This window comes from Scylla paramamosain, chromosome 29 (genome assembly GCF_035594125.1).
Source record: "Scylla paramamosain isolate STU-SP2022 chromosome 29, ASM3559412v1, whole genome shotgun sequence".
Classification (NCBI taxonomy): Eukaryota; Metazoa; Arthropoda; class Malacostraca; order Decapoda; family Portunidae; genus Scylla; species Scylla paramamosain.
Window position 1 is genome coordinate 7,925,451 of NC_087179.1, and position 19,348 is coordinate 7,944,798.

Genomic DNA, 19,348 nt, shown 5'->3' on the forward strand with positions numbered 1-19,348 from the left:
GTTCCTTTTGAGTATTTTTGAGCTATTTTACGTACCAAAAGGCTAAAATACATGCAAAACACCCCTTCCGGAGAAACAGATTGATTTTATGAAGAACATGCATTTTGAGTGCCTATGACCTTGTTAGGTAACTAAACGATAAAAATGGATGCAAAGTAACCATTGTGGGACACGAGAGGATACTAAAAGAAACGTGTATTATTTCAGCTGTTTTTTTTTTTCACCTGCATAGATAAAAAAAAAAAAAAAACTCTAAAACACATGAATAGCACTGTATATGGTGAAACATAACATTACTATGAACGTGTATTTTGAGAGATTACCGTCATGTTAGGGACGAAAACCCCAAAATGCATGCAAAGTACCCTATAAAAAGAATTAGAACAAAAATACTAATACTATTTGTGTCTATGTTTTTTTTTGGGGGGGGTTTGTCAGGTACCAAAATGCTAAAGTAAAGCACATTCTATGGGAAAAGAAAGTAATATTACCTCCCCCCCAAAAAAAAGTGTCCTTTTACATACCAAAACACTGAAATGCAAGGAAAGCGCGCTATATTCGGAAAGAGAACAACTTTACGGAAATCATGTTTTTTTTTTTTTTTTTTAGCTTTTTACATACGTAAACGCTGAAACGCATAGAAAATACCGATTCTGGAGAAAAGAGCATTACCCAAAACGTGTGTGTTCATTGTTATTCAGCTTGTGAGATACTGAAATGCTAAAATACATTCAAAGCACCGTTTAAGGGGTAACAAGAGGATATTAACAGAAAAGTGTCATTTGGGTTTTAATGAGTATATTAGGCCCCAAAACGTAAAAAAAAAAAAAAAAACTTGGAAAATACATTATATAGATAAATAAATTAACATAATGGAAAACGTGTCTTTGGATGTTTTTGAACTTGTTAAGTACCAAAACGCTAAATATGCATGCAAATTTCCCAATATGGCAAACAAAACGATATTAAAAGAAACGTATATTAGGAATGTTTTTCAGTTTCTTAGGTGCCAAAACGTTAAAACACATGAATACAACTCTATATAGAGAAAAAAAAATAAAAAATTGTATTATGAGTGACTATCACAATGATACGGACCAAAACGCCAAAATGCATGGAAAGCACTCTATAAGAAGAATGAGAACAATTTGTAATATGATTTTTTTTCTTTTTGGTCGGGGGGCACTTGTTAGGTACCAGAGCACTAAAAATGCATGTAATGCACATTTTATAGAAGAGGAAACAATTTTATCAAGAACATGTATTTGGAGTGTTTTTATCAGTTTCTTACGTAATTAAGGAACTTAAAAACACTCATAATACACGATTTTCATAATGTCCTTTTGTTATACAAACATAGGGTTCTTTACATGTATTTAAGCGTTTTTATAGGTTACATGATCAAAAACACTCAAAATACATGTTTTTGGTCGTGTTATTCTGTTTCTCCATAAATGGTGTTTTGCATGCGTTTTAGCGATTTGGTAGGTAAGGAGTTAAAAAACACTTAAAGGCAAGTTCTTTGTAAAAGTTGGTTTTGTTTCCATGTAATGTGATTGTTCTGCTTTTTAGTGCTTTGTTGGATATCACGCTTAAAAACACTGAAAAGACACTTTTTTTGGTAATGTCATTTTTTTTCCCACATGAAGGTAGTTTTGCATGTAATTTAGCGTTTTCGTAACTAAGAATGTGAAAAACACTTAAAATACAGTATTTGGTAAGGTAGTTCTCTTTATCGATTAAAAGTGTTATTCATGCATTTCCTCATTTTGGTATGTAAGAAATTTCTCTATATACATGAGTTTTTGCGTTTATTGCCTTGTGGTTATTTTAAAACTATAAAACACTCATTATACACGTTTCTCGTAATGTCCTTTCGTTTCCTAATATAGAGTGCTTTACATGCATTTTTGCACTTTTTTCTAGGTAACAAGTTCAAAAACACTCAAAATATATATTTTTTTGTAATGTTATTCTATTTCTTCATATAGGTTGGTTTGCATCCGCTTTAGCGTTTTTCTACGTAAAACACTGAAAATACACGTTTTCATTAATTTTGTATTGGATTCACATATTGACTGACTTCCATATTGTTTATCGTTTTGGTGCCTAATATGCTGAAAAACACTGAAAAGACAGTTTTCTGGTAAAGTCGTTTAACCTCTCTATATAGGTGGCTTTCCATGCACTTTTGAGTGTTTTTCAGCATGTTAGGCACCAAAACGATAAATAATAACGAGCTCACTCTACGTGGGAATCCAAAAGAAATTCCTGAAAACGTGTCTTCTCAGTGTTTTACATAGAAAAACGCTAAAACTGATGCAAACCTACCAATATCAAGAAGCAGAAAAGCATTACCAAAAATGTATATTTTGAGTGTTTATGAGCTTATCTACAAAAAAAAAACGCAAAATTGATACAAAGCACTCTATATTGGGAAAGAAAGGGACATTGCGAGAAAAGTGTATAATGAATGTTTTATAGTTAAAAAAAAAAAACACAAGGCAAGAAACTCAAAAAAACTCATGTATATGGAGAAGTTTCTTAGATACCAAAATGCTGAAACTCATGAATAACACTCTTAATTGAGAAACAGAACAACCTTACTAAATGCGTGTCAAAAACAAGTTCTTCGTAAAAGTTGGTTTTATTCCCATGTAATGTGATTGCCCTGATTTTTAGTGCTTTATTGCCTAACATGCTCAAAAACACTTAATGACACTTTTCTGGTAATGTCATTTTTTTCCCACATAAAGCTAGTTTCGCATAGAATTTGGGGTTTTGGTAACTAAGAATGTAAAAAAACACTCAAAATACACGAATTTAGTAAGGTTGCTCTGTTTCTTGATTAAGAGAATTATTCATGAGTTTCAGCATTTTGGTATCTTAGAAACTTCTCCACATAGACGAGTTTTTGCGTTTTTTTTGCCTTGTGATTCTGGTGAAACTATAAAACACTCATTATACACGTTTCTCGTTATGTCCTTTATTTTCCTAATATACAGTGCTTTCCATCCATTTTTGCTTTTTTTTATGTAACAAGCTCAAAAATAGACAAAATATACTTTTCTGGTAATGTTATTCTATTTTGTCATATTGGTTGGTTTGCATCCTTTTTAGCGTTTCTCTACGTATATCTTTTAAAAGACACGTTTTCAGTAATATTGTTTTGGATTTCCATATAGAGTGACTTTCATATTATCTATCGTTTTGGTTCCTAACATGCGGAAAAAACACTCAAATGACAGGTTTCTTGTAAAGTTGTTAAATTTTCCCAAATAGGTGGGTTTGCATACTATTTAAGGTTTGGTACATAACTCCGAAAAAAAAGGTAAAATTAACTTTTTCGATAGTGTTCTTTTTTCCACATAATTTCCCTGAATTTTGGCAAAATTTTGGCATCTTGGTACCTATGAAGATCAATAAAATAAAAATACTATTTTTTTATTTATTTATTTCTTTTTTGTCTAAAAAAGTGTTATTTGTAGGTTTTAACGTTTTGTTACTTAAGGAACTTAAAAATAGTCATAATACACGTTTCTCGTAATGTCCTTTTTTTTCCCAAATATATGGATCTTTGCATTCATTTCAGCTTTTTTATAGATAACATGATAAAATCACTCAAAAACACTTGTACTTGTAAATGTTATTCTGCTTCTCCATAAAGGAGTGTTTTGCATGCGTTTTAGCGATTTGGTATGTAAGGAGCTGAAAAACACTTCAAGGCAATTTCTTTATAAAAGTTGGTTTTATTCCAATGTAATATAATTACCCTGCTTTTTAGTGCTTTATTGCCTAACACGCTCAAAAACACTCAAAAGACATATCTGGTAATGTCATTTTTTTCCCACATAAAGGTAGTTTCGCATGCTATTTAGGGTTTTGCTAAGAATGTGAAAAAACACTCAAAATACACGCATTTGGTAATGTTGTTCTGTTTCTCAATTAAGATTGTAATTCATGAGTTTCAGCATTTTGGTATCTGAGAAACTTCTTTATATACACGAGTTTTTGCGTTTTTTGCCTTGTGGTTCTTGTGAACCACAAGTTCTTTTTCCCGAAAATAATAAGACACTCATTATACACGTTTCTCGTAATGTCCTTTTCTTTCCCAGTAGGGAGTGCTTTGCATCCATTTTCACGTTTTTTTTTTAGGTAACAAACTCAAAAACACTCTAAATATACCTTTTTGGTAATGTTATTCTATTTCTTCATATTGCTTGGTTTGTGTCCGTTTTAGCGTCTTTCTACGTAAAACACAGAAAATACACGTTTTCAGCAATTTTGCTTTAGATTCTTAAACAATATTGCCAGAATTTTGGCATCTTAGTACCTATGAAGATGAATAACAAAAAAAATAATTTTCATTTTATTTTTATTTTTTTCTCTATAAAGAGTGTTATTTGTGGGTTTTAGCTTTTTTGGTACTTAAGGAACTTAAACACACTCGCAATACACGTTTCTTGTAATGTCCTTTCGTTTCCCAAATATAAGGTTCTTTGTAATGTATTTAAGCTTAAGCGTCTTTATAAATAATATGATCCAAAACACTCAAAATACATGTTTTTGGAATGTTACTCTGATTCTACATAAAGGGTGTTTTGTATGCGTTTTAGTGTTTTGGTATGTAAGGAGTTAAAAAAAAACACTTAAAGCCAAATTCTTCGTAAAAGGTGGTTTTATTCCCATGTAATGTGATTGTTCTGCTTTTTAGTGCTTTGTTGGGAATAAAACCACCTTTTACGAAGAATTTGGCTTTAAGTGTTTTTTTTTAACTCCTTACATACCAAAACACTAAAACGCATACAAAACACCCTTTATGTAGAATCAGAGTAACATTCCAAAAACATGTATTTTGAGTGTTTTGGATCATATTATTTATAAAGACGCTTAAGCTTAAATACATTACAAAGAACCTTATATTTGGGAAACGAAAGGACATTACAAGAAACGTGTATTGCGAGTGTGTTTAAGTTCCTTAAGTACCAAAAAAGCTAAAACCCACAAATAACACTCTTTATAGAGAAAAAAATAAAAATAAAATGAAAATTATTTTTTTTGTTATTCATCTTCATAGGTACTAAGATGCCAAAATTCTGGCAATATTGTTTAAGAATCTAAAGCAAAATTGCTGAAAACGTGTATTTTCTGTGTTTTACGTAGAAAGACGCTAAAACGGACACAAACCAAGCAATATGAAGAAATAGAATAACATTACCAAAAAGGTATATTTAGAGTGTTTTTGAGTTTGTTACCTAAAAAAAAAACGTGAAAATGGATGCAAAGCACTCCCTACTGGGAAAGAAAAGGACATTACGAGAAACGTGTATAATGAGTGTCTTATTATTTTCGGGAAAAAGAACTTGTGGTTCACAAGAACCACAAGGCAAAAAACGCAAAAACTCGTGTATATAAAGAAGTTTCTCAGATACCAAAATGCTGAAACTCATGAATTACAATCTTAATTGAGAAACAGAACAACATTACCAAATGCGTGTATTTTGAGTGTTTTTTCACATTCTTAGCAAAACCCTAAATAGCATGCGAAACTACCTTTATGTGGGAAAAAAATGACATTACCAGATATGTCTTTTGAGTGTTTTTGAGCGTGTTAGGCAATAAAGCACTAAAAAGCAGGGTAATTATATTACATTGGAATAAAACCAACTTTTATAAAGAAATTGCCTTGAAGTGTTTTTCAGCTCCTTACATACCAAATCGCTAAAACGCATGCAAAACACTCCTTTATGGAGAAGCAGAATAACATTTACAAGTACAAGTGTTTTTGAGTGATTTTATCATGTTATCTATAAAAAAGCTGAAATGAATGCAAAGATCCATATATTTGGGAAAAAAAAGGACATTACGAGAAACGTGTATTATGACTATTTTTAAGTTCCTTAAGTAACAAAACGTTAAAACCTACAAATAACACTTTTTTAGACAAAAAAGAAATAAATAAATAAAAAAATAGTATTTTTATTTTATTGATCTTCATAGGTACCAAGATGCCAAAATTTTGCCAAAATTCAGGGAAATTATGTGGAAAAAAGAACACTATCGAAAAAGTTAATTTTACCTTTTTTTTCGGAGTTATGTACCAAACCTTAAATAGTATGCAAACCCACCTATTTGGGAAAATTTAACAACTTTACAAGAAACCTGTCATTTGAGTGTTTTTTCCGCATGTTAGGAACCAAAACGATAGATAATATGAAAGTCACTCTATATGGAAATCCAAAACAATATTACTGAAAACGTGTCTTTTAAAAGATATACGTAGAGAAACGCTAAAAAGGATGCAAACCAACCAATATGACAAAATAGAATAACATTACCAGAAAAGTATATTTTGTCTATTTTTGAGCTTGTTACATAAAAAAAAGCAAAAATGGATGGAAAGCACTGTATATTAGGAAAATAAAGGACATAACGAGAAACGTGTATAATGAGTGTTTTATAGTTTCACCAGAATCACAAGGCAAAAAAAACGCAAAAACTCGTCTATGTGGAGAAGTTTCTAAGATACCAAAATGCTGAAACTCATGAATAATTCTCTTAATCAAGAAACAGAGCAACCTTACTAAATTCGTGTATTTTGAGTGTTTTTTTACATTCTTAGTTACCAAAACCCCAAATTCTATGCGAAACTAGCTTTATGTGGGAAAAAAATGACATTACCAGAAAAGTGTCATTAAGTGTTTTTGAGCATGTTAGGCAATAAAGCACTAAAAATCAGGGCAATCACATTACATGGGAATAAAACCAACTTTTACGAAGAACTTGTTTTTGACACGCATTTAGTAAGGTTGTTCTGTTTCTCAATTAAGAGTGTTATTCATGAGTTTCAGCATTTTGGTATCTAAGAAACTTCTCCATATACATGAGTTTTTTTGAGTTTCTTGCCTTGTGTTTTTTTTTTTTAACTATAAAACATTCATTATACACTTTTCTCGCAATGTCCCTTTCTTTCCCAATATAGAGTGCTTTGTATCAATTTTGCGTTTTTTTTTTGTAGATAAGCTCATAAACACTCAAAATATACATTTTTGGTAATGCTTTTCTGCTTCTTGATATTGGTAGGTTTGCATCAGTTTTAGCGTTTTTCTATGTAAAACACTGAGAAGACACGTTTTCAGGAATTTCTTTTGGATTCCCACGTAGAGTGAGCTCGTTATTATTTATCGTTTTGGTGCCTAACATGCTGAAAAACACTCAAAAGACAGATTTCTGGTAAGGTCTTTTTTTAATTTCCTCATAACGAGGCCTTGCATATCTTTTCAGTGTTTTTGAACGTGTTACGCAATAAAGCACTTAAAGGAAGGGCAATCACATTACATGGGAATAAAACCAAATTTTACCAAGAACTTGCCTTTAAGTATTTTTGAGCTCCTTACATACCAAAACGCTAAAACGCATACAAAATACATTTTATGGAGAAACAGAATAATATTACCAAATACATGTATTTTAAGTGTTTTTCATCATGTTATCTATAAAAACGTTTAAATACATGCAAAGAACCTTATGTTTGAGAAACAAAAGGACATTACGAGAAACATGTATTATGAGTGTTTTTTTAAGTTCCTTCAGTACCTAAAAGCTAAAACCCACAAATAACACTCTTTATTTAGAAAAAAAAATAATATACATAAAAATAAAGAAATGGGAATTTTTTTTTTTTTATTATTCATCGTTATAAGTACCGAGATGCCAAAATTCTGCCAAAATTCAAGGAAATTATGTGGAAAAAAGAGCATTACCAAAAAAGTTAATTATAGCTTTTTTTCGGATTGTTATGTACCAAACTTTAAAGTGCATGGAAAGCCACCTATATAGAGAGGTTAAACGACTTTACCAGAAAACTGTCTTTTCAGTGTTTTTCAGCATATTAGGCACCAAAACGATAAACAATATGGAAGTCAGTCAATATGTGAATCCAATACAAAATTAATGAAAACGTGTATTTTCAGTGTTTTACGTAGAAAAACGCTAAAGCGGATGCAAACCAACCTATATGAAGAAATAGAATAACATTACAAAAAAATATATATTTTGAGTGTTTTTGAACTTGTTACCTAGAAAAAAGTGCAAAAATGCATGTAAAGCACTCTATATTAGGAAACGAAAGGACATTACGAGAAACGTGTATAATGAGTGTTTTATAGTTTTAAAATAACCACAAGGCAATAAACGCAAAAACTCATGTATATAGAGAAATTTCTTACATACCAAAATGAGGAAATGCATGAATAACACTTTTAATCGATAAAGAGAACTACCTTACCAAATACTGTATTTTAAGTGTTTTTCACATTCTTAGTTACGAAAACGCTAAATTACATGCAAAACTACCTTCATGTGGGAAAAAAAATGACATTACCAAAAAAAGTGTCTTTTCAGTGTTTTTAAGCGTGATATCCAACAAAGCACTAAAAAGCAGAACAATCACATTACATGGAAGCGTATGCAAAGCAACGAATATGAAGAAATAGATTCTAGTTGATTCTATTTCTTCATATTCGTTGCTTTGCATACGCTTTAGCGTTTTTTCTACGTAAAACACTGAAAAGACACGTTTTCAGTAATTTTGTTTTGGATTCACATATTGAGTGACTTCCATATTTTTTTATCGGTTTGGTGTCTAACATGCTGAAAACACTGAAAAGACAGGTTTCTGGTAAAGTCGTTTAATTTCCTCATATAGGTGACTTTCCAAGCACGTTAGTGTTTGATAAATAACAATCCGAAAAAATAGCTATAATTAACTTTTTTCATAATGTTCTTTTTTCCACATAAATTCCCTGAATTTTGGGAGAATTTTGGCATCTCAGTGCTCATATGCTATTTTTTAATTTTTATTTTTTATTTTTTTCTCTTTAAAGAGTGTTATTTGTGGGTTTTAACGTTTTGGTACTTAAGGAACTTAAAAACAGTCATAATGCACGTTTCTCGTAATGTCCTTTCGTTTCCCAAAGAGAGGGTTCCTTGCATGTATTTAAGCGTTTTTATGGGTAACATGATCAAAAACACTTAAAACACATATTTTTTGTAATGGTTTTCTGCTTCTCCATAAACTAGTGTTTTGCATGCGTTTTAGCGTTATGGTATGTAAGGAGCTCAAAAACACATAATGGCAAATTCTTGGTCAAAGTCAGTTTTATTCCCATGTAATGTGATTGCCCTGCTTTTTAGTGCTTTATTGCCTAACACGCTCAAAAGCACTCAAAAGACACTTCTGGTAATGTCATTTTTTTCCCACATAAAGCTAGTTTTGCAAGCTATTTGGGATTTTCCTAAGATTTTGAAAAACACTGAAAATACACGCTCTTGGTAAGGTTGTTCTGTTTCTCAATTAAGATTGTTATTCATGAGTTTCAGCATTTTGGTATCTAAGAAAATTTTTTATATACACGAGTTTTTGCGTTTTTTGCCTTGTGGTTCTTATGAACCAAAAGTTATTTTGCTCGAAAAGGACATTACAAGAAACGTGTATAATGAGTGTCTTATTGACACTCATTATACACGTTTCTTGTAATGTCCTTTTGTTTCCTAATAGGGAGTGCTTTGCATTCATTTTCACCTTTTTTGTAGGTAACAAGCTCAAAAACACTCAAAATAGAGCTTTGTGGTAATGTTATTCTATTTTTTTTTAATATTGGTTGGTTTGCATCCGTTTTAGCGTTTTTCTACGTAAAACACCGACACGTTTTCCGTAATTTTGTTTTGGATTCCCATATAGAGTAACGTCCATGTTATTTATCGTTTTCCTGCCTAACATGCTGAAAAAAACTAATAAGACAGTTTTCTGGGAAAGACGTTTGATTTCTTAATATAGGTGGTTTTGCATGCACTTTAGGGTTTGCTACATAACAGCCGAAAAAAAAAAATTAAATTAATTATTTCAAAAAATTTCATGAATTTTGCCCGAATTTTGGCATCTCGTTACCTGTAAAGATGAATAAGAGAGAAAAAAAATATTGTATTTTTTTATTCATTTATTTATTTTTTTTCTCAATAGAGACTTATTTGTGGCTTTTAGCATTTTGGTACTTAATGAATTTAAAAACACTCATAATACACGTTTCACGTAATGTCTTTTCGTTTCCCACATATAGGGTTCTTAGCATGTATTTAAGCGTTTTATTGGTAACATGATCAAAAACATTCAAAATACTTAAAGGCAACTTCTTTGTAAACATTGGTTTTATTCCCATGTAATGTGACTGCCCTTCTTTTTATTGCTTTACTGCCTATGACGCTCAAAAACAGTAAATAGACAATTTTCTGAATATATCATTTTTTTTTTACCACATAAAGCTGGTTTCGCAATGAATTTGGGTTTTGTGTAACTAAGAATGTGAAAAACACTCAAAATACACGCATTTAAAAGGTTGTTGTGTTTCTCAATTAGGAGTGTTATTCATGAGTTTCAGCATTTTGGTATCTAGGAAACTTCTCCATATACACGAGTTTTTGCGTTTTTTGCATTGTAGTTCTTTTGAACTATAAAACACTCATTATACACTTTTCTCACAATGTCCCTTTCTTTCCCAATATAGAGTGCTTTGCATCAATTTTCGCGTTTTTTTGTAGGTAACAAGATCAAAAACACTCAAAATGTACCTTTTTGGTAATATTTTTCTATTTCTATATTGGTTGATTTGCATCTGTTTTAGCGTTTTTCTACGTAAAATACTGAGAAGACACATTTTTAAGTAATTTTGTCTTGGATTTCCGTATTGAGTGAGTTCATTATTATTTATCGTTTTGGTGCCTAATATGCTGAAAAGCACTCAAAAGACAGATTTCTATTAAAGTCATTTAATTTCCTCATATAGGAGGCTTTGCATGCTCTTTAGGGTTTGGTATAATAACAGTTCGAAAAAAAAAGCTGAAATCAATTTTTTTGATAATATTCTTTTGTCATATAATTGCCCTGAATTTTCCCAGAATTTTGTCATCTCGGTACCTATGAAGATGAAAGTATAAAAAAAAAAAATTCTATATATTATTTTTTTTATTTATTTATTTTTTCTAAATAAAGAGTGTTATTTGTGGGTTTTAGCTTTTTGGTACTTAAGGAACTTAAAAACACTCATAATACATTTTTCTCGTAATGTCCTTTCGTTTCCCAAACATAAGGTTCTTTCTATGTATTTAGCTTTTTTATAAACATGATCAAAAACACTCAAAATACATGTTTTTTGAAATGTTATTTTGTTTCTCCATAAAGTGTGTTTTGCAGGCGTTTTAGCGTTTTTGCGTTTTGCAGTTCAAAAACACTTAAAGGCAAGTTCTTGGTAAAAGTTGGTTTTATCCGAATTTAATGTGATTCCCTTGCTTTTAAGTGCTTTATATCCTATCACGCTCAAAACACACAAAAGACACTTTTCTGGTAATGTCATTTTTTCCCACATAAATTTGGTTTCGCATGCAATTTGGGGTTTTGGTAACCAAGAATGTGAAAAGCTCTAAAAATACACGCATTTAGTAAGGTTCTTGTGTTTCTCAATTTAGAGTGTTATTCATGAGTTTCAGCATTTTGGTATCTAAGAAACTTATCCATATAAGAGTTTTTGCGTTTTTTTGCCTTGTGGTTCTTGTGAAACCACAAAAACACGTTTCTCGTAATGTCCTTTTGTTTCCCAATATAGAGTGCTTTGCTTCCATTTTCGCGTTTTTTGTGGTTAACAGGTTGAAAAACACTCAAAATATATATCTTTTTGGTAATGTTATTCTATTTCTTCATATTGGTTGGTTTGCATCCGTTTTAGCGTTTTTCTACGTAAAACATGGAAAAAACACGTTTTCAGTAATTTTGTTTTGCATTCCCATATTGAGTGACTTCCATATTATTTATCCTTTTGATGCCTAACATGCTAAAAAAGAAAACACTCAAAAGAGAGGTTTCTGGTAATGTCATGTAATTTCCCCATATAGGTGGGTTTTTATGCTTTTTAGGGTTTGGTACATAAAAGTCCGAAAAAAAAGCTAAAATTAACTTTTTTGATAATGTTCTTTTCTCCACATAATTTCCCTGAATTTTACCAGACTTTCGGGATCTCAGTACCTATGAATATGAATAACAAAAAAAAAAATATTTATATATTTATTTTTTCTCTATAAAGAGTGTTATTTCTGGCTTTTAGCTTTTTGGTACTTAAGAAACTTAAAAACACTCATAATATACGTTTCTCGTAGTTTTTTTTTCGTTTCCCAAACATGTATTTAAGTGTTTTTATAGGTAACATGATCAAAAACACTCAAAATACGTGTTTTTGGTGATGTTATTCTGCTTCTCCATAAAGGGTGTTTTGCATGCGTTTTAGCGTTTTTGTATGTAAGGAGCTCAAAAAATCTTAAAGGGAAGTTCTTGGTAAAAATTGGTTTTATCCTTATGCTTTTTAGTGATTTATTTTCTAACGCTCAAAAACACTCAAAAAAACTTTTTTATATTAGTGTCATTTTTTTCCCACATTTTTATCCCATAATATTTCGCATGCAATTTGGGGTTTTGGTAACTAAGAATACGAAAAACACCCAAAATACATTGATTTGGTAAGCTTATTCTTTTTTTTTTTATTCTTCGTAAAATTTGGTTTTATTCCAATATAATGTGATTGTTCTGCTTTTTAATGCTTTGTTGCATATAACGCTCAAAAACACTCAAAAGACACTTTTCTGGTAATGTCATTTATTTCCTACATAAAGCTAGTTTCGCATGTAATTTGGGATTTTTGTAACTAAGAATGTGAAAAACACTCAAAATACACACATTTTGTAAGGTAATTCTGTTTCTCAATTAAAAGTGTTATTCATGAGTTTCATCATTTTGGTATCTAAGAAACTTCTCTAGGTACACGAGTTTTTGCGTTTTTTGCCTTTTGGTTCTTGTGGAACTATAAAACACTCATTATACACGTTTCTCAGAATGTCCTTTTGTTTTGCAAAATTTGCATCCATTTTTGCATTTTTTTAGGTAACAAGCTCAAAAACATTCAAATTATACATTTTTGGTAATGTTATTCTATTTCTTCATATTGGTTGGTTTGCATCCTTTTTAGTGTTTTTCTACGTATAACACTGAAAATACACGTTTTCAGTAATTTTGTTTTGGATTCCCATATTGAGTGAATTCCATGTTATTATCGTTTTGGTGTCTATCATACCGAAAAACACTCAAAAGTAAGGTTTCTCGTAAAGTGGTTTTATTTCCTCATGTAGGTGGCTTTGCATTCACTTTAGAGTTTGGTACATAACATTCCGAAAAAAAGCTAAAATTAACTTTTTTGATAATATTCTTTTATCACATAATTGCCCAGAATTTTCCCAGAATTTTTGCATCTATGTACCTATGATAATGAATAACAAAAAAAAAAAAAAAAAAAAAATTGCCGTTTTTTTATATATTTATGTTTTTTTTTTCTATATAAAGAGTGTTATTTGTGGGTTTTAGTTTTTTGGTTCTTAAGGAACTTAAAAACACTCATAATACACGTTTCTCGTAATGTCCTATCGTTTCCCAAACATAGGGTTGTTTGCATGTATTTTAGCGTTTTTATAGGTAGCATGATCAAAAACACTCAAAATACATGTTTTTGGAAATTTTATTCTAATTCTCCATAAAGGGTGTCTTGCATTCGTTTTAGCGTTTTGGTATGTAAGGAGCCCAAAAAAATTGAAGGCAAGTTCTTGGTAAAAGTTATTTTCATTCCCATGTAATGTTATTGCCCTGCTTTTTAGTGCTTTATTGCCTAACACGCTCAAAAACACCCAAAGTCACTTTTCTGGAAATGTATTTCTTAAAGCCAGTTTTGCATAAAATTTGGGGTTTTGGTAACTAAGAATGTGAAAAGCACTTAAAATACACCCATTTAGTAAGATTGTTCTGTTTCTCATTTAAGAGTGTTATTCATAAGTTTCAGCATTTTGGTATCTAGGAACCTTCTCCATATACACGAATTTTTGTGTTTTTTGCCTTTTGGTTCTTTTGAACTATAAAAAAAACTCATTATACACTCTTCTTGCAAAGTCCTTTTGTTTTCTAATATAGAGTGCTTTGCATCAATTTTCGCGTTTTTTGTATGTAAGAAGATCAAAAACACTCAAAATATACATTTTTGGTAATGTTTTTCTATTTCTTGATATTGGTAGGTTTGCATCCGTTTTAGCGTTTTTCTACGTAAAACACAGAAAAACACGTTTTCAGCAATTTTGTTTTGGATTCTCATATAGAGTGAGTTACTTTTTATTTATGGTTTTTGGTGTCTAACATGCAGAAAAAAACTCAAAAAGCAGATTTCTGGTAAGGTCGTTTAATATCATCATATAGGTGTCTTTGCATGCACTTTAAGGTTTGATACATAACAGTCTGAAAAAAAAGCTAAAATTAACTTTTTTGATCATTTTCTTTCATCATATAATAGCCCTGAATTTTCATATAATTTTGGCATCTCGGTACCTATGAAGATTAATAACAGAAAAAAAAACAATTGAATAACAAAAAAAAAATCGTATTTTTTTTCTTACTTTTTTTTCTAAATAGTTATTTGTGGGTTTAATCTTTTTGGTATTTAAGAAACTTAAAATACACATCATAATACACATTTCTCGTAATGTTCCTTCGTTTCGCAAAAATAAGGTTCTTTGTATGTATTTAAGAGTTTTTATAGAAAACATGATCAAAAACACCCAAAATATATGTTTTTGGTAATTTTATTCTGTTTCTCTATAAAAGGTGTTTTGCAAGCTTTTTAGCGTTTTGGTATGTAATGAGCTCAAAAGCACTTAAAGGCAAGTTCTTGGTAAAAGTTGTTTTTATTCCCATGTAATGTGATTGCCCTGCTTTTTAGTGCTTTATTGCCTAACACGCTCAAAAACACTCAAAAGACACTTTTCTGGTAATATCTTTTTTTTTTCCACATGAAGCTAGTTTTGCATGGAATTTGGGGTTTTGGTAACTAAGAATGTGAAAAAACTCAAAACACAGGCATTTAGTAACGTTGTTCTATTTCTTAATTTAAAGTCTTATTCATGAGTTTCAGTATTTTGGTATGTAAGAAACTTTTCTAATACACACATTTGGTAAGGTATTTCTGTTTTAAAATTAAAAGTGTTATTCATGAGTTTCAGCTTTTTGGTACGTAAGAAACTTCTTTATGTACAGGAGTTTTTGAGTTTTTTACCTTGTGGTTCTTGTCAAACTATAAAACACTCATACACGTTTCTCGTAATGTCCTTTTCTTTGCCAATATAAAGTGCTTTCCATCCATTTTTGCATTTTCTGTAGGTAAAAAGCTCAAGAACACAACAAAATATATATTTTTGGTAATGATATTCTATTTCTTCATATTGATTGGTTTACATGGTTTTAGCGTTTTTCTACATAAATAACTGAAGAGACACGTTTTCAGTAATATTGTTGAAATTGCTGAAAAACAATCAAAAGTCGTGTAATTTCCCTATATAGGTGGATTTGCATGCACTTAAGGGTTTTTACATAACTCCGGAAAAAAAAGCTAAAATTATTTTTTTTTATAATTATTTATTTATTTTTTTTACAAAATTTCCACGAAATTTGCCAGAATTTTGGCATCTCGGTATCTATAAAGATTAATAACAAAATTTTCTTTTTTCTCTCTATAAACAGTGTTATTTGTGGGTTTTAGCTTTTTGGTGCTAAGGAACTTAAAAACACTCATAATACACGATTCTCGTAATGTACATTTGTGATACAAACATATGGTTCCTTACATGTATTTAAGCGTTTTTATAGTTTACATGATCAAAAACACTGAAAATACACGTTTTTGGTAATGTTATTCTGTTTCTTCATAAAGGTTGTTTTTTGCATGCGCTTAGCTTTTTGTATGTAAGGAGTTAAAAAAAACTCTTAAAGGCAAGTTCTTCGTAAAATTTGATTTTATTCCAATGTAATGTGATTGTTCTGAAAAAAAAAGCTAAAATTGTTGCATATAACGCTCAAAAACACTCAAAAGACACTTTTCTGGTAATGTCATTTTTTTTCCCACTTAAAGCTAGTTTCGCATATAATTTGGGATTTTCGTAACTAAGAATGTAAAAAACACTCAAAATACACACATTTGGTAAGGTAGTTCTGTTTTTTAATTAAAAGTGTTATTCATGAGTTTTAGCGTTTTGGTATGTAAGAAACTTCTCTATATACACGAGTTTTTGCGTTTTTTCCCTTGTGGTTTTTGTGAAACTATAAAACACTCATTATACACGTCTCTCGTAATGTCCTTTTGCTTCCCAATATAGAGGGCTTTCAATCCATTTGCGCGTTTTTTGTAGGTAAAAGCTCAAAAACACTTTTTGGTAATGTTATTCTATTTCTTCATATTTGTTGATTTGAATCCATTTTAGCGTTTTTCTACGTAAAACACTGAAAAGACACATTTTCAGTAATTTTGTTTTGGATTCACATATTGGCTGGCTACCATATTATTTACCGTTTTGGTGCCTAACATACTGAAAAACACTGAAAAGACAGGTTTCTGGTAAAGTCATTTAACTTCCTTATATAGGTGGCATGCACTTTAGATTTTGGTACTTAAAAATCCGAAAAAGACCTATAATTAACTTTTTTGATAATGTTCTTTTTTCCAAATAAATTCCTTGATTTTTGGTAGAATTCTGGCATCTTGGTACCTATGAAAATAAATATAAAAAAAGCTATTTTTTTATTTGTTTATTTTTTTTCTCTATAGTGTTATTTGTGGGTTTTAACGTTATGGTACTTAAGGAATTTAAAAACGGTCCTAATAAACGTTTCTCGTAATGTCCTTTCGTATCCAAAACATAGGGTTCTTTGCATGTATTTAATCGTTTTTATAGGTAACATGATAAAAAACAAAACACATGTTTTTAGTAATGTTATTCTGCTTCTCCATAAAGGAGTTTTTTGCATGCGTTTTAGCGTTTTGGTTTGTAAGGAGGTCAAAAACACATCAAGGCAAGTTCTTGGTAAAAGTTGGCTTTTTTCCAGTGTAATGGGATTGAACTGTTTTTTTTTTTTTTTTTGTGATTTGTTGCCTAACACGCTCAAAAACACTCAAAAGACACTTCTGGTAATGTCAATTTATTTTTCCAACATAGTTTCGCGTGCTATTTGGGGTTTTGCTAACTAAGAATGTGAAAAACACTCAAAATACACGCATTTGGTAAGGTTGTTGTGTCTCTCAATTAATATTGTTATTCATGAGTTTCAGCATTTTGGTATCTAAAAAACTTCTTTATATACACGACTTTTTGTGTTCTTTGCCTTGTGGTTCTTGTGAACCACAAATTCTTTTGCTCAAAAATAATAAGACACTCATTATACACGTTTCTCGTAATGTCCTTTTGTTTCCCAATAGGGAGTGCTTTGCATCCATTTTCGCGTTTTTTTGTAGGTAAAAAGCTCAAAAACACTCAAAATGTACTTTTTTGGTAATGTTATTTATTTCTTCTTATTGATTGGTTTGCATCCGTTTTAGCGTTTTTCTACGTAAAACAGCGAAAAGACACGTTTTCACTAATTTTGTTTTAGATTCCCATATAGAGTGACTTGCATGTTATTTACCGTTATGGTGCCTAAGAAGCTGAAAATAAACTCATAAGACAGTTTTCTGGCAAAGACGTTTAATTTCCCCATATACGTGGCTTTGCGGTTTTGGTTACGGTTTGGTACATAACAGTACGAAAAAAAAAGCTAAAATTAAGTTTTTTGATAATTGACTCATAATTTCCTGAATTCTGCTCAAATTTTGGCATCTCGGTACCTGTGAAGATCAAAAAGAAAAAAAAATTATCGTATTTTTTTTTTATTTATTACTTCCCAATAAAGAGTGTTATTTATGGCTTTTAGCTTTTTGGTAAATAATGAACTTAAAAACACTCATAATACACGTTTCTCGTAATGTAATTATGTTTACCAAAAATAGGGTTCTTTGCATGTATTTAAGCGTTTTTATTGGTAACATTATCTAAAACACTCAAAATATATGTTTTTTGTAATGTTATTCTCTTTCTCCATAAAGTGTGTTTTGCATGCATTTTAGCGTTTTGGTATATAAGGAGCTCAAAACACTTAAAGGCAAGTTCTTTGTAAAAATTAATTTTATTGCAATGTAAAGTGATTCCCCTGCTTTTTAGTGCTTTATTGCCTATCAAGCTCAAGAACACTGAAAAGACACTTTCCTGGTAATGTCACTTTTTTTCCCACATAAAGCTGGTTTCGCATGCAATTTGGGATTTTGGTAACTAAGAATGTGAAAAGCACTCAAAATACACGCATTTAGTAAAGTTGTTCTGATCCTCAATTAAGAGTGTTATTCATGAGTTTCAGCATTTTGGTATCTAGGAAACTTCTCCATATACACGAGTTTTTGTGTTTTAGGCCTTTTGGTTCTTTTGAACTATAAAACATTCATTATACACTTTTCTTGCAATGTCACTTTGTTTCCCAATATACGAGTAGAGTGCTTTGTATTATTTTTCGCGTTTTTTTGTAGGTAACAATCTCAAAAATACTCAAAATATACCTTTTTGGTAATGTTTTTCTACTTCTTGATATTGGTTGGTTTGCATCCGTTTTAGCGTTTTTGTACGTAAAACAATGAGAAGACACGTTTTCAGTAATTTTGTTTTGGTTTGTCATATAGAGTGTTTCTTATTATTTATCGTTTTGGTGCCTAATCTGCTGAAAAAACACTCAAAACACAGATTTCTGGTAAGGTAATTTCAAGGTAATTTCCTCATATGCATTTTAGTGTTTGGTACATAACAGTCCGAAAAAAGCTGATATCAACTTTTTTTATAATATTCTCTTATCATATAATTGCCACAATTTTTCCCAGAATTTTGGCATCTCGGTACCTATGAAAGTGAATAAAAAAAAAAAAAAAAAAAAAAATCCTTTTATTTATTTTTTTTATTTTTTATTTTTTTTCTAAATAACGAGTGCTATTTGTGGGTTTTAGCTTTTTGGTAGTTAAGGAACTTAAAAACATTCATAATACACGTTTCTCGTAATGTCCTTACGTTTCCTAAACATAAGGTTCTTTTCATGAATTTATGCGTTTTTATAGATAACATTATCAAATACACTCAAAATACATGTTTTTGGTATTGTTATTCTAATTCTCCATAAAGTTTGTTTTCCATGCGTTTTAGCGGTTTGGTATGTAAGGAGCTCAAAAACACATATTGGCAAGTTCTTGGTAAAAGTTGGTTTTATTCCCATGTAATAAGATTGCACTGCTTTTTAGTACTACATTGCCTAACACGCTCAAAAACAATTAAAAGACATATCTGGTAATGTCATTTTTTTCCCTCATAAAGC